The following is a 14230-nucleotide window of genomic DNA, read 5'->3' as shown; positions in this document are numbered from 1 at the left end:
CATGCTTCTGATATTTGGCCACCCGGTGAGGAGGGGCGGGCAAGTAGGAGGATGTCCTCGTGGGTCTGCTCCTGGACCTGTCCAAAGTGAACATCTACAGGTCCCGGGCTAGACGCGGCCCGTGAGGGTGGTCACTCCGACTGTGCCTCTCTTCCGCGGCATTCTCTGCGCCCCAGTGGCCCTGGAGAAGGAGCACGCGGTGTCTGCTGGTACTCTTGAGGCTTTCCGCGACCAGTGGGCACCGCAGGGACCAGAGTGCATCCTTGATCAATATAATAAAATTATTATTTGACTTTATTTATTATTTGGTTTTGATTTGGTTTTTTAATAATAAAGTACAAGCAACTTTCGAGGAGGACACCACTAACAAAAAACAGATGATCTGACCAAAATTAAATTTTACCTGCCTTTCATAAAACCAGAATTAATATGGCATTTAATCCTGTGAGGCATACACTGGCCCCAGGATGCACCAAGCAAACTGATGGGCACTTACCAACTACAATAACTTGCATTTATATAGTGCCTTTAACATAGTAAAACGTCCCAAAGCGCTACACAGGAGCGTAATCAGACAAATATTGACAATGAGCCACATAAACAGATACTACAACAGGTGCCCAAAAGCTTGGTCAAAGAGGTAGGTTTTAAGGAGCATCTTAAAAGAGTAGAGAGGTAGAGAAGCAAAGGTTTAGGGAGGGAATTCCAGAGCTTAAGGCCCAGAAAGCACTAACAGCATTAATTTCTGCAGGGATTCTCCTGATCCTCCCACTCCACTGCTCTTTCCCCATAGCCCTGTGAACAACTTATTTTCAAGTATATATCCAATACCCTTTTGAAAGTTACTATTGAATCTGCTTCCACCACCCTTTCAGATAGTGCATTCCAGACCGTAACAACTTGCTGGGTAAAACAATTTCTCTTTATTTCCCCTCTGGATTTTTAAATCTGTGTCCTCTGTTTACTGACCTTTTTGCCAGTGGAAACAGTTTCTCCCTATCTACTCTATCAAAATCACCCATAATTTTGAACACCTTTATTAAATCTCTTCTTAACCATCTCTGCTCTAAGGAGAACAATCCCAGTTTTTCTAGTCTCTCCACATAACTGAAGTCCCTCATCTCTGGTACCATTCTGGTAAATCTCCTCTGCACCTGCTCCAAGGCCTTAACACCTTTCCTAAAGTGTGGTGCCCAAAATTGGACACAATATTCCAGCTGTGGCCTAACCAGTGATTTATAAAGGTTTACCATCATTTCCTTGCTTTATTTCCCATTTATCTCCTATCCTCTCTTTTTTATGATTCTGTTAAAATGTTTGCTTATTTTCATTTTTCAGTCCTGAAGAAGGGACCTGTCTGAAACCTCATCTTTTCTTTTCCGTCTGCAGATGCTGTGTTTTTCCTGTATTTTCTGTTTTATGCTTGCTCTCGGGATGTGGGGGATACTGGTAAAAACCACATTGATTGCTAATCCCTAGTTTCTTTGTGAAGGTGGTGGACATTCTTCCTGAGTGATTGTTTTTACAACTTGGTGGCTTGGTAGGTCTCTTCAGAAGCATTAAGGGAGCGAATTTCCATGGGGGTTCTCCCGCTCCTTCACCGTAACTATGGAGGAAGATTAGAGGAAACCCTGGAAAAACTGCATAAAAAGCATTGTCAAATAAGAAAATAATAGAAATACACAGAACTACAGTCAACCCAGCAACGACAGGCCAGTCAGTTTAACCTCGGTGGTGGGGAAATTTTTAGAAACGATAATCCGGGACAGAATTAGCAGTCACTTGGACAAGTGTGGATTGATTAGGGAAACCCAGCATGGATTTGTTAAAGACAAATCGTGTTTAACTAATTTGATAGACTTTTTTGATGAGTTAACAGAGAAGGTAGATGAGGGCAATGTGGTTGATGTGGTGTGTATGGACTTTCAAAAGGCGTTTGATAAAGTGCCACATAATAACTTTGTCATCAAGATTGAAGCCCATGGAATAAAGGGAGCAGTAGCAGCATGGATACAAAATTGGCTAAAAAACAGAAAGTAGAGAGTAATGGTGAATGGTTGTTTTTCAGATTGGAGGGAGGTGTACAGTGGTGTTCCCCAGGGATAGGTACTAGGACCACTGCTTTTCTTGATATATATTAATGTCTTAGACTTGGGTGTACAGGGCACAATTTCCAAATTTGCAGATAACACAAAACTTGGAAGTGTAGTGAAAAGTGAGGAGGATAGTGATAGACTTCAAGAGGATATAGACAGGCTGGTGAAATGGGCGGACACGTGGCAGATGAAATTTAACGCAGAAAAATGCAAAGTGATACACTTCGGTAGGAAGAATGAGGAGAGGCAATATAAATAGAGGGCACAATTCTAAAAGGGGTACAGGAACAGAGAGGTCTGGGGGTACATGTGCACAAATTGTTGAAGTTGGCAGGGCAGGTTGAGAAAGCGATCTTGGGCTTTATAAATAGAAGCATAGAGTACAAAAGCAAGGAAGTCATGATGAACTTTTATAAAACACTGGTTCGACCACAACTGGAGTATTGTGTCCAGTTCTGGGCACCACACTTTCGGAAAGATATGAAGGCCTTAGAGGTTGCAGAAAATATTTACTAGAATGTTTCCAGGGATGAGGGACTTTAGTTACATGAATAGACTGGACAAACTGGGGTTGTTCTCCTTGGACAGAGAAGATTGAGAGGAGATTTGATAGAGGTATTTAAAATCATGAAGGGTCCAGACAGAACAGATAGAGAGAAAATGATCCCATTGGCGGAAGGGTCAAGATCCAGAGGACATAGACTTAAGGTGATTGGCAAAAGAACCAAAGGTAACATGAGGAAAAACTTTTTTACACAGCGAGTGGTCATGATCTGGAATGCACTGCCATAGTGGGTGGTGGAGGCAGATTCAATCGTGGCTTTCAGAAGGGAACTGGATAAGTACTTGTAAGGAAAATATTTGCAGGGCTATGGGGATAGGGCAAGGGAGTGGGACTAGCTGGATTGCTCTTGCATTAAGCTGGCATGGATTCGATGGGCTGAATGGCCTCCTTTCGTGCTGTAATCTTTCTATGATTCTATGATTCTACTGGGAAAATGTTAGGAGTGACATTTACAATCAACTGATCAGTAAATGACGTTGATTGCAAATCCATTTTAACATAACATCTTTCAGATAAGACTTTAAACTGAAGCCTTGTCTGTCTTCTCAGATGGATATAAAAGATCTCATGGCACTATTTGAAAAAGAACGGGGGAGTTCTTCCAATGTCCTGCCTAGCCTTTATCCCCTCAACCAACTGCATCAAAAACAGAGTATCTAGTTGTTTATCTTATTTCTGCTTGTGGGACTTTGTGTGCAAGCTAGCTGGTGTACTTTCCTACATTACAAGAGTAACTACACTCCTGAACTATTTGAGTGGCTGTTAAGTGCTTTGGGACGTCCTGATGATGTGAAAGTACTACATAAATGTAAATTCTTTATTTTCTTTAACTTTCCTCCTTGTTCCAAAGCTTAGTCTATCCCTTCTCATACTATTTATGAATAATTTTCTCCCCATCTCTCCTGAAGGCTGTGACTCATTCTGGGCACAGTTCCATGAGCATAACAGCTCTGCAATACTTCACCAATCTAAATCTGCTTTTCCAATATCACCGTCATCAGTGTTATTTTTGGATTAACCTTTAGTATAACATCAAATGTAACAATGATCATTGGAGCACATGGGAGCACCCACTTCAAGTTACTTATCAGTTTCAATGGAATACCAAAAACAAATTAATCTAGTATCCACATATTGTATGAAGAATCATATGAATCTGTGCTTTCATGTCTCCCTTTCAGTGTCCCTGGTTGATGCACATTAACTCTGGGATATTCAACTTCCCCTATGGTGTAAATTCCTTTAGACTTTTGTCTTTGCCTAAACAATTCACTATTTTACAGATAGAATTACGTAGAATTTACAGCACAGAAACAGGACATTCAGCCCAACTGGCCCATACTGGTGTTTATGCTCCACATGAGCCTCCTCCCACCCTACTTTACCTCATCCTATCAGCATATCCTTCTATTCCTTTCTCCCTCATGCGCTTATCTAGCTTTCCCTTAAATGCATCTATGCTAGTCGCCTCAACTACTTCTTGTGGTAGCGAGTTCCACATTCTCACCACTCTCTGAGTAAAGAAGTTTCTCCTGAATTCCCTATTAGATTTATTAGTGATTATCTTATATTTATAACCCCTAATTTTGATCTCTCCCACAAGTGGAAACTTCTTCTCTTCATCTACCCTATCGAACCATTTCATAATTTTAAAGACCTCTATCAGGTCACCCCTCGGCCTTCTCTGTTCTAGAGAAAAGAGCCCCAGCCCGTTCAGTCTTTCCTGATAATTATAACCTCTCAGTTCTAGATATCATTCTTGTGAATCCTTTTTGCACCTTCTTCAGTGCCTTTATAATCCCTTTTTGTAATGTGAAAGCTGTTATTTTTAAAATTGAAAACAAACATCTTCTCTACATGCAAGTTGTTAAAGACACACCTGTCCCAAGGGTCTTTATGCTCCACCCTTTTGCAGGTTAATGGCAGTTGCCAGTTCCTATCTTGCCCTTTCTACTCAGTACACTTCAGTCATCTCTTCTGCTGTTTAATTCGCTCTATTTACAACCATTTTATCTTCTCTTACCCACTAATGCCATTCCTGCGCAGCTTAATCCTTAGGGAGGTAGTTCCAGAGCTTAGGGCCTAGATAGCTAAAGGCACGGCCGCTAATGGTGTTGTGAAGGAAGGAGGGATCGACAAAAGGCCAGAGTTGGAGGAACGCAGAGTTCTCGGAGGGTTGTAAGGCTGGAGGAGGTTACAGAGATAGAGAGGGGCAAGGCCATGAAGGGATTTGAACACGAGGAGGAGAATTTTAAAATGAAGGTGTCCAGAGACTGGGAGCCAATGCAGGTCAGCAAGCATAAGGGTAATCGGTGAGCAGGACTTTGTGCAAGCTAGGACACAGGCAGCAGAGTTTTGGATGAATTTAAGTTTATAGAGGGTGGAAGTTGGGAGACCAGCCAGGAGAGTATTGGAATAGTCGAGTCTGGAGGTAACAAAACCATGGATGAAGGTTTCAGCAGATGGGCTGAGGCATCAGCGGAGATGGGCAATATTATGGAGGTGGACGTAGGGGGTCTTGATGATGGAGAGTATATGGGGTCAGAAGCTCAATTCAGTGTCAAAAATACATTCACAGTTTATATTTGAAACCTATTTTACAATGTATAAAAGTTAGATATGAGCCAAAGTTAAAACATATTTCTGGCATATTTTGAATGATTCTGGAAAACCGATTTATTCAAATGCTCCATAATGACAAGGCCACATCACTGACATTTCACATGAGAACATAAACTATCCAAAGAGGGTCTTTAGAGGATATCTACAACTGCAAAATTTATTTTAGCTCAGTTCTATAATAGTAACTTCATATGATATTTCTTTAACCCTTTGAAGCTCGAATAACTTTCATAGTTGCATTTTAAAAAAATACATCCTGAAAAAAAAAGCTGATTATACAATTCAGTAGAATAAGTGGCAGAATGTTTGCCTCACCAACTAAATGTTTATGGATCTGAGTCTCAAGAGTTCTTGTCAGTTAATTTTGCATACCTCTGAGTGAAGCTTCTGTACGTTGTACTTTGCCATTCTGGTTGATAGTAGGCCTTGGAAGCTAAAAGATGCTACATTGTACTGTGCAAATCCAGGATGAAAAATAAATGACACTGCTGATTCTGCTCAGATCAGATTGCAGTACCTTCCTCCACATTTCTTCATTCACCCACTAACTGCTGCAACATACCCCATCCCACACCATGTCCCTTGACCTCAAAGTTACTTACACCAATATAGCACCTTTCCTGCTATTGTTTGGCATGGTAATGATTACCTATACCACAGATCCTGTGGTGCTTCATGTAATCATTTACCTCATTTTGATTTTTACACCACCTGCTACTTTGCATTGGAGATGCTTCTTTTTGTGAATTATTGGGCGGATTCACCTTTGCTAAAAAGTATCGGGAGTAACTATCACCAACCACCAACTGAGAGAGCAGACTGTTGAATTGTCTCTTGTCAGTGATGCTCTGCAGTTTGTTAATGGGAGTGCATAAAAACAAGCTTGTGCAATTCCCCTTTCATTTTTCTCTCCCTTTATGTGCAAATATGCCTGGCACATAGTTGAAATGGTGTGAAATTTCTCAAGTGTGAAATTGTGAGCAGAAATGCACATAATGTGACTCTGTGGCACAGTGCTCCTCTACTAGGCTCCCTTTTGAAAATATAATGGAAAATATATTTTACGAATTTGCACTCCCAGCATTTAACTTCATCCACTGGGAGTACATATTTGGAATTCTAGTATGTGCCCCCATGATTTTCCGACCATTAAAATCAATGGACGGAAAGTTGTGAGGAGTGCCTCACCACTATTCCCAATATGTACTCTGGGAAGGTGAACCTCTGCACCAGGAGTGCGAATTTGTAAAATTATCCCAATTATTTGTCTTAGAAATAAGACATCCAATGACAAGAACATAAATTTTATAGGTCACACTGATAGAAGTTACCCAGATCAAGCATCAGGAAATTCCAGGGGAAATGAGGCCTGCTTGGGAGGAAATAAATTGCTGTAAGTAAATAGAGTCTGTAAATGCTACCATCAATCAGCTCACAGTAAAACAAAAATTCCTACTAAGAAAAAATATACAATCTGGATTTTTATGACAAATGGAAAACAAGGATCACACAGAATACCAACAATGGATGTTTCATGCCTTGAAACTGTGCTGTGTGATATTAGTAACAAGCGTAAAATTCTTTTTGTCCACTATTTTAACAAACAACATTAACACATTCATTACTAATGCCACAAGTGTAACAACAGTGCATTAAAATTAATATTTTCAGGATCTAAAGAACAAAATGCTTTTTAAATGATTACTTGAAGTTACTGGCATAATCTCTGTCATTATTGGCAGCAGCATAAATTGATAAAGGATTGGTGCATCTTTTGCCACAGTGCTAATTCATAGGTAACTCTGGTGGGTGCTAGCACTGGCATAAGCAAGATGGGCCAGATGGCCTCTTTCCGTACCTGAATTCCTATAATTCTCTGATGACCACCTCATTGACGCTCTACTGTTGAGAATAAGCCTAGTATCTGCAGTGTTTTTTTTTCCAGTCTAACCTGCACTAGCTATGAGTTCTGAACTCATCCTAGTAACTCCATCAGTGATAGGTTTCATGCCTGAACTAATTTAGAGGTGTTACAGTGTGGCTGGATTCAGTATGATCTACCAGAGAAATAAGTTATGATTTGCAATTTTGACAAAAATGGGGCTGTGTATGCTCATGGCATGAATGAATCTGTGCTGATTAACTGGGAGGCCCACTTATGGACCCACCTGGACATTCTATTAGGTAGACCTTGGCCATTCTAGAGGTGGATGAGATTGCCCCCTGATTTTCCTCTGCCAGCCACCTTTTAATCATGCAAGTAACAGGTTGGCAGTTGAAAATTGCCCCCAGTTTCTCTTGCAAATGTTGTGACTAGACTTGGGCGTCAGCCTACAGAAATCTGTCGCTGCTGGATTTGATAGACTGTGGATTGATCCAATGGAGCTATGGCAGTGGGCATCATGTTCCTTAGTGCTATGCTGCAGGTTGCTCCTGCAGGGGTACCCAGCATCTTGTGTATGGCAAGAGAAGGGGCACATGAGGCACCTTCTGCTCGAGGTCATCACACGTATGTCCAACCCAGCCTGCTCTCTCAAAGGACTGAGTAAGTGCCGGTTGGCCGGCAGACGCTGGCATCCACTGACCTTTTGTATGTGGTTTTAGTGGGGCTATCGCGTGACCCAACACCCAGGCTACAACACTATCTCCTATCCCTTCAGGCCTGCAACGAACTACAGTGGCCAGCCACCACACTTGCTCTTTCCAATCAGGGAGCATTTAGACATAGCACTAGATTTGGAAGTAGGGTGAAAAACACCATATATAGTCACCAAGAGGAAGCATGGTGGTAGGCATTATAGGATCTTCATTTGTGAATTTGTGAATGTAACATTAAACATTTTGAATACTTTATTTCTGTTCTGTGAGAACTATTTTTGTTGGGAAAGGTTATACTAGGGTAATAAATTATGGTAGGATGATGTAAGATGGCAATTAAGTATACTGGATGGAAATGAACAGAATGTTGTTTTGGAGAACATTGTGTGGTATTAGGAGCACTGTGTGCAATACTTGTGCAGAGGCTAAATCTGGGAACCATTGGTAGAGTAATCAATGTGTGCCTGTTGCATCAATCTTCCTGGCTGTACTTCTGCTTCTGCAATTTCCTGCTCTTCTGCTGCTGCTGCACCATGGGTCTCGGCCTTGGCCTGCTGCATGCTTACCCGTCTACACTGTGGAATTCTGCAAGTTGCAGCAGATTGTAATTATTTTGGACCCCCTTGCCAGGTTATAGAGAGTACCCCGTCTGGATGGTTCGAATTGTTGTTTTAGCCACTGGTATGCTCTGCATTAATTCTGTTTGACGCATGTGCCTCAGTGTGCACGTGTTCCACTGCTGTTTGGGAGTTTCTCAGTGGGGTCGGCCAGCAGCCATCTATTCAGTTTATCTGAGCCTTCAAATAATGCAGGCACCATGAACTGCCATATAATTAAAGCATCCTGGGTGCTTCCTGGTGCCAGCTGTAGGCTCATTATAACATTCTGGTGCTGTTCAATATCTCGCTGCAGGAGAACATCTAACCTTCCTGCAAACAATCTTATGTTATTGATTCTTTTGAAAATGACTAGAGATCATCTTGTGTATGGCAAGATGATCTCTAGTCACCAGCCATTCTAACCTCTTTCCCCCTGTGAAGCTTTCACTTCTGTTTTCTCTTTGGAATAGAACAAAGACTCCCAGTTAATACTGCTTGTGCTTTTTATTTTAACAGTTTTCCACACCTGTTAACACCAAACTCCATGGGAACTAGCAGGGGAAAAAGTTGAGAGATCAGCAAAAAGCAGTGATGTGTTAAGACCAGCCAGAAACAAAGAGAACTGATAGGGTTTAATGTAAATAGAAAGATTAGCCAGAAATGGAGAGGCATGGAAGCAGGGATTTAGAAACAGAGATAATTAGAAACAGAGAGCCAAGCCATGTCGAAGTAGAGGTCAGCCAGAAACCGAGAGCTATGGCATCGCTGTGAGTTGAGATAGAGAATAGGTGCAATCTACAAATGAATAAAAACCAGGATGAGAGCACCTTAGTTTAACTGAACTTGTGCCTGTAGCTGTGAGTAATTCTTTTTTAGTGTTAAAGGACTGCCATTGTGCTTGACAAACATCTTTGGATAACTCCAATTTGCCATTCATATACACATGATGTATATTCTCTCAGATAAGAAATGGTTTTGATAAATTATTTTCTTCAATCTGCAAATGGGAGTTATGGCAGATTGTTTTAGCAAAATAACTATGGGTTCAACTGAGTGGACAGAGTCACAATAGATAATGCTGAATGTTGGCTCCAAAGATCTATGGGGTTCTGCCAGACTTCTGGTGGGAGTCCAACAAAACCACTGGAAAACAGCAGGGACCCTGTTGCACTGGGTCTCCTGCATTCCTGAAATTTCTCAGCCAATGTTGGGATGGAATCTCTACCTGGTCCTCACAAGGCAAATGACATCAAAGACTATAAGGTTAGAACATTGAGTTCTTGCTTCTCCAGCTTAGCCAAGCCTGGTGTTGGAATGGGGGCTGTTATACTGAGTAAGATGAGGTGTGGTGGCCTTCAGATGGGTGCAAGTATGGTCCACCAGGGATGGTCCATGCCAGGGAAATGTCCTGGATCCTCGAAGAATAGAGAAGAAAAAACTTTCAAATTTTGTACTGGATATGAAACTGGGCTGGTGGGTTGCATTGTAAAATGGTTTAGGCTATTTTTAACCCTGTTCTGTACATAAAAAGAACACAACATGACTACTATAATCCAAAGGGATAGAAATAAACATTGAAAACACCATATGATGATGAAAGAGACACTGAGAGAGATCTGCGCAGAGAAGATCTGCCTTCTAATTTCAGCTATCAATCATTACTTATCATCGGACAGCGAGAACAAAGAAAAAGAGAGATGGAAACACCTTGAGAAAAATGACAGAAAGGATAATTTTATAAGTTTATGTTGCTGGCAGTGCATATTGCAAATTCAGGCACACGCTATCCGTAATTTTCCAACTGCTGCAGGCAAGGTTCCCTTCTGGCAACGTAGACTCATAAAATGACCCTTAGCGACTGATGGAGAGAGGCTGAAAGGCAATAAAGGTACCTGAGCAAGAGAATGCACAGACTGACTGAGAGGATTTATTTGGGTCACCGTGACTTTTCATCTGTATTTTTATTTAGATAACCATTACACTATGGGATACCACAAACATTTAAAATAAATCCATTAACCCCTCTATCAAAGTAATGGAAGGAAGGATTTCAGATTAACACATTAAATGTTCATATGCTAATATCGCCTTGGATTAATTTCATACCCAATAAAATTATCCTTCTAAATAAGATTAGCATGATTGGTTAGAGCAGTCCCCAATTCAATCCCTAATTTTGTTTAACTTGCTGGGCTGCTGAGTTGGAGCCACATGATAGTTTACCATGCTCAGGTCGTCTTTTAGAACATCCCCACCCTAAATAGCAGGAATTGTACCTGGAACTTTCTCGGACTATATGGATCACATGAGGGTAGTGCGGTTGATGTTGTGTATATGGACTTTCAAAAGGCGTTTGATAAAGTACCACATAATAGACTTGTTAGCAAAATTAAAGCCCATGGGATTAAAGGGACAGTGGCAGCGTGGATGCAAAATTGACGAAGGGACAGAAAGCAGAGAGTAGTGGTGAATGGTTGTTTTTCAGATTGGAGGGAAGTATACAGTGATGTTCCCCAGGGCTCAGTATTAGGACCACTGCTCCTTTTGATATATATTAATGACCTGGACTTGGGTATAGAGGGTATAATTTCAAAGTTAGCAGATGACACGAAACTCAGAAATGTAGTAAACAATGTGGAGGATAGTAACAGACTTCAGGAAGACATAGACAGACTGGTGAAATAGGCAGACACATGGCAGATGAAATTTAACACAGAGAAGAGTGAAGTGATACATTTTGTTAGGAGGAATGAGGACAGGCAATATAAACTAAATGGTACAATTTTAAAGGGGGTGCAGGAACAGAGAGCTGGGGGTGCACATCCACAAATCTTTGAAGGGCATGCTGGGCTTTATTAATAGAGGCACAGAGTACAAAAACAAGGAAGTAATGCTAAACCTTTTTAAAACACTAGTTAGGCCTCAGCTGGAGTGTTGTGTTCAATTCTGGGCACCGCACTTCAGGAAGGATGTGAAGGCCTTAGAAAGGGTACAGAAGAGATTTACTAGAATGGTACCATGGATGAGGGACTTCAATTATGTGGAGAGACTGGAGAAGCTGGGGTTGTTCTCCTTAGAGCAGAGAAGGTTGAGAGGAGATTTGATACATATGTTCAAAATCATGAATAAGGTAAATAAGGAGAAACTGCTTTCAGTGGCAGAAGGGTCGGTAACCAGAGGACATAGATTTAAGGTGATCGGCAAAAGAGCCAGAGGCGACATTAGGAAACATTTTTTTTAGCCAGCAAGTTGTTATGCACTGCCTGAAAGGGTGGTGGAAGCAGATTCAATAGTCACTTTCAAAAGGGAATTAGATAAATACTTGAAGGGAAAACATTTACAGGACTATAGGGAAAGAGCAGGGGAATGGGACTAATTGGGTAACTCTTTCAAAGAGTTTGCACAAGCGTGATGGGCCGAATGGCCTCCTCCTGTGCTGTACCTACTATGATGCTATGATACATGATGCATTTACACACTGAACCATTAGGGGATCTCTCTAACATAATTTTTATATACAAGACTCTATTGTTTATTGTGCCTGGCAACCATCCACATCTCACCATTCTAGCTAGTTCAACTTTTCCATTGCTGGGACTGAGAAGAACTGAGTGAGTCTGGTAAAACATTCTCCGAATAAAATAATACTTCTAAGCCATTAGACTAAGGACAAGTCAATATGAGTCCAGTAAAAGATACTACTGTTTAGAAGATAAGAATACGTTGGTCCACTGCCAGTATTTGACAAACAGACTCAAAGCTGTGTTGACTTTATAAGAAAACTGGCTTCTGCAATGGAAGGCATGTTTTCCAGTGGGAAAACCAACAAAACATGAAGCAGACTTTACACATTATTAGAAAAAAAGATGGTCGGGGCTGTGAGAGTGTAAGGCTGTCCTAGTATAAGCCTTTGTCTGAACTCCGTAACAATTACAGGCTTGTAACATTTTCCCAGCCATCTGCTACTGTAATTTTAATAGATTGACCTGTTACAGAGTTAGTGGAAGAATAACTTCTTTTAAGCAGACCTCAATTGTATCAGTTTTTAATCATAATTTTTAGTCAATTTTTTTGTTGTCATTTATTTCTGTTCCCACATGAAAGAAGATCGTTACCTTTTTTGCAATCCTTCCAAAATTATTATTACATATATTATGGCAACAAGTGTGAGCTGTTAGCTTCACACCTTTCCAACCTAAGGGGAAGAGCTAGTATCAGGGTTTGAGCAAGTACTAGCCAACTGTATTTGGGAGTTGATACAAGATAGCCAAAATTGGTAAGGATTTTGAGTTCAACATTGGAAAAGCATATGACATTATATAAAGCAGTTTACAGGCAGGCAGAACTTTCTCATGAAGTTGAGTGATGAGGATGGCTAACGATTTTTACTATGTGCATGTTTGTCAAAGCTATAGTGGTGATGGCTACAATAAGAAAGATATAAAATTATCACAATGTAATTATATACACTAAGCAGATAACCACCAGCTCTGGTTCCCCTTTCCCTTCGTCTTTAAGAAAGAAATAACTTGTATTTATATAGTGCCTCTCACTACCTTGGAACGTCTCAAACTGTTTCACAGGCAATGAAGTAATTTTGATGCGTAGTCACTGTTGTAATGTAGGAAGATGTGGCAATCAATTTGCAGTCATCAAGATCCCACAAACAATGAGACAAATGACCAAATAATCTATACTTTTGGTGATGTTGTATAAGGGATAAATGTTGGCCAGGACACTGAAAGAACACTTCTGCTCTTCTTCAAAAAGTGCCATGGGATTTTTTACATTCACCTGAGAGGGCAGACAGAGCCACAGTTTAACTGATCGGAAAGTAGGTGACAGACCTGGCTCAGTGGTAATACTCTAGCCTCTGATTCAGAAGGTTGTGGGTTCAAGTCTCACTCTAGAGGCTTGAGAGCATAACCTAGGCTGACACTCCAGTGCAGTACTAGGGGAGTGCTGTACTGTCTGTGAGGAAAGGGGTTAAAACCCCTTGAACATTGAGAATTTAAAACCTATTGGACCTTTGGATTAAGGAAAGGGTTAATGTTGTCCCTTTGGAATGTTTGAACAGAACCAATTTAAAACAACATACCGAGGTTCCTTTGGTTTGCAAGACCCGATTGATGGGAAACTGGGGAGTCACAGTCCACAGAACTGATATCAGATAAAGTAGCTAAAAACCTACTGAAGCAGCCATTTTAAAACCACACAAAGCCACGAGAAAGAGGCAGATCGTCATGGCACCACTGATAATGGGGTCCTGCCACATTCTGTGGTGTCTGGAAAACACAGGGAACCATTGCACCTGGTCTCAAGCGAGATAACTGTTAATCATTGGTTAAAGCCTGGCAACAGTAGGTGATTGGCCAAAATGACATTATCCCTAATTCATCGACGCCCCAAAGGGCAAAAACAATATAAAAAAAGATATCAGGACGGAATTGGTCCTGCAGTCAGGTGGAAGCTTAACGAAGCTGACCTACAGGAGGGATGTCCAACAACAAGACTTCAAAAGCTCCAAAAGACTTGATCAATTTTAATGGGCCTTGAAGCAGAAATCCTTGGTTTTCAGGTAATATGTATTACTGGATTTGCTTGCTGCTTGTTTAAGTGTAGAGTATGGTTGCATGCATTGCTTGATTTTGCTTCATGCTGGTGTGAATTATAAAATCATGAAATAACCACTTTTGATTAACAAAACCACCGCGAGTGGAGACTTTCTTTGTCTGACTATTCATCCAGGA

Source organism: Heptranchias perlo, chromosome 11, assembly GCF_035084215.1.
Source record: "Heptranchias perlo isolate sHepPer1 chromosome 11, sHepPer1.hap1, whole genome shotgun sequence".
NCBI lineage: Eukaryota > Metazoa > Chordata > Chondrichthyes > Hexanchiformes > Hexanchidae > Heptranchias > Heptranchias perlo.
This window is presented reverse-complemented; position numbering follows the sequence as displayed.